Consider the following 3,449-nt stretch of genomic DNA (forward strand, 5'->3'; position numbering starts at 1 on the left):
GTGATCAGCTAGTTTTATAATCAGGGACTTTTGGATCATTTCCTATTGCTGGTTCCTTGAGTCTTCTTCATCCACATATTTCCTGCTTCTGTAGAATGTATGTATTGTGTGGACATTTGGCCTGAGGCAATGTTCTCTTTCACCTTCCTGTCTTTATTTACTTTGTATTTTATCCAGACTGAATGGAAAGTATCTGACTCATCTGAGGTGTGACAAAGCCTCATTGTACATTGTAGAAAGTCTCATGTAGATGATAAAATACATCAGGAGGCTTTGGATGACAATAGTTTCTTCTATAGTAAAGCTCCATAGGCTTTAACTTTTCACAGAAATGAGCCCTAATCTTCTCACGTCACCGTCCATTTCCTGATAAGCTGTACAGTTCATATTTTTATGTTTAGTTTTTAAACATCAATAATGGTTCTTATATTTGTTTTATGTTTTTTAAAGATATTGGATAATAAGTTATCAACATCAGATGGAAGTTCATACAGTGAGAAGAATATGGCCCTTTCTCATGTTTAGTATTTCTGGACAATATTTTCGATTGATATTTGCAACCAAAAATCAGTGGTGGTTTTAGAATGTTCAAGATGCAGACATTTTTCCAATAGTCTTTCTCTCTAATCTTGGTTTTGGTTTAGAAATACTGACTGTATGAGAATAGCCTTGGACTGTGTGGCTTGAATGCTTTAGATGATTGGAGAAGACTTCTTGAGGGATCTTGGACCTCTTCTCTGTGCAGAACATTCCCACTCCCTTCATATTCTTAGTTTGTCTATTGTGTCACCCTTACCAATATACACATACTTATTTTCATTTGGGTTCCGGTCTGGAGACTGAGAGGTGGTTGCTCCTCGTATGTTCCTGTGGTCAGTCCTAAGTGGTATTGATAAGTATCCAATGACAGGTTATAATAGTGCCATAGTAACATAGTAAATAAGGCCGAAAAAAGACACTTGTCCATCCAGTTCGGCCTGTCATCCTGCAAGTTGATCCAGAGGAAGGTAAAAAAAAAAAATGTGAGGTAGAAGCCAATTTTCCCCACTTAAGAGGAAAAAATTTCCTCCCGACTCCAATCAGGCATCAGAATAACTCCCTGGATCAACGACCCCTCTCTAGTAGCTATAGCCTGTAATATTATTAAGCTCCAGAAATACATCCAGGCCCCTCTTGAATTCCTTTATTGTATTCACCATCACCACCTCCTCAGGCAGAGAGTTCCATAGTCTCACTGCTCTTACCGTAAAGAATCCTCTTCTATGTTTGTGTACAAACCTTCTTTCCTCCAGACGCAGAGGATGTCCCCTCGTCACAGTCACAGTCCTGGGGATAAATAGATGATGGGATAGATCTCTGTACTGACCCCTGAAATATTTATAAAAAAATTCACAGCTAAGACAATATCCCGTCAGAGGGAGTAATAACCACAGGTGGTATATATGTATAATTATTGTAATCACGGGGTTCCTCCTGTTATAAAACGTAGCCTTTAATATAAGTCACGTTTAAAATAACAAACTCCTACAAACAAAAACAACACAGAAAAAGAAAAAAAAACACAAAAACGGCACATCAGGGATGTGTACTGTAATGCTCAATGGCAATGTATCTATTCCTCCGTTGTGATTGAGGACATAGAGGTATAGGTAGGGTGTTTGCTTATTGGTTTGGGCCTATCCCTATATGTGGCCCTATACTTAACAACCCTGCCTATAAACGGAATGGCCGCCCCGATAAGGGCGATCCCGTGTTCTGGAACCTCCTGATAGGCCCTTGGCAGACCCTATAATGCTGTTATGTCTCTAGGTCATTGCCTATTCTAGGTACACAAAAACAACAAACTTACAGTACACAGAGCAATGGAACACCACAGCCGTGGATACCATATGTGATGGTAGACAATTTCTCAAGATGTCTCGTGTTTAGCGATGCACCAAAGTTCAATCACATGTGTGATTATCTATATGTATATCACCAGATACAAATATCTATGTACATCTTTATATACTACGATGCCAGACACATTTATTGATATAGATGTGATCTTTATATATACACACTTAGCGCCTAAATTTGCTGCCTAAAAATGGTGGCATACAATTTATCCACATTGGATTCTTCTTGTTCCTTAACTCTTTATTCCCATACGGTATGTACCTTTCACAATAAGATTTTATGATGCTTTAAAAAATATCCCATTTTGTGGCTGTATTTTTATTTTTGAGGACTTTATCCCAGTTAGTTTGGCCTATGGCCTCTCTTAGTTGGCTAAATTTAGCTTTTTTGAAGTTTGGTATTTTTGTTCCTCCCTGTAGAAACACTCGTTTGAAGGATAATTGGAAGGTTATTACTTTATGGTCACTATTTACCAGGTGTCCCCCAACCTGCACGTCTGTTGTTCTGTCAGGTCTACTGGCTAATACTAAGTCCAGTATGGCCGTCCCTCTAGTCGGGTTCTGAACTAGTTGGGAAAGGTAATTGTCTTTGGTTATTGCCAAGAACCTTTTATGAGATGTACAAGTTTCAGTTTCCCAGTCTATATCTGGGTAGTTGAAGTCCCCCATAATAACCACCTCATTATGATTTGCTACCTCGTCTATCTCGTTTAGTAGTAGATTTTCTGTGGACTCTGGTATATTAGGTGGTTTATAGTAAACTCCTATTAGTAACTAATTGTTTTTAGCTCCATGTATCTCTACCCACAGTGACTCCACATGTTCATGTCCCTCATTTATATATTCCCGGAGTGTTGGCTTTAGACAGGACTTTACATAAAGGCAGATCCCCCCCCCCTCCAGTTTGGAAGATCCTTTCTAAACAGACTGTAACCCTGTACATTAACCGCCCAGTCATAGCTATCATCCAGCCGTGTCTGAGTTATTCCCACTATGTCATAGTCCTCCTCACACATCACTAATTCCAGTTCACCAGTTTTATTAGTCAGGCTTCTGGCATTAGTAAACATACAATTAAGAGGTTTATGTATATTTTTTACCCTACACCTTTCCTTCTGAACTGTTCTAGTCCCTCCTTCCATTCCTTCCCCAGTACCACTACCTTGCCCCCGGTCTCTATCTTCTCCAACCTTCTAGCCATCTTTCCCCCCAACACAGTTGCCCCTTCCCCATTGAGGTGCAGCCCGTCCCTACGATAAAGCCTGTAGCTGACAGAGAAGTCGGCCCAGTTCTCCAGGAACCCAAACGTCTCCTTACTACACCAGTTCTTGAGCCACTTGTTAACATCCCTACTCTCCCGCTGTCTTTGTGTGGCTCTTGGTACAGGAAGTATTTTGGAAAACACTCCCTTTGAGGTCCTTGCCTTAAGCTGGTGACCTAAATCCCTAAAAATATTTTTAAGGACTCTCCACCTTCCTCTAACTTTGTCATTGGTTCCAATATGGACCATGACCGCTGGGTCTTCTCCAGCCCCTCCCAGTAATCTGTCAA

This window comes from Bufo gargarizans, chromosome 5, assembly GCF_014858855.1.
Source record: "Bufo gargarizans isolate SCDJY-AF-19 chromosome 5, ASM1485885v1, whole genome shotgun sequence".
NCBI classification, from domain to species: domain Eukaryota; kingdom Metazoa; phylum Chordata; class Amphibia; order Anura; family Bufonidae; genus Bufo; species Bufo gargarizans.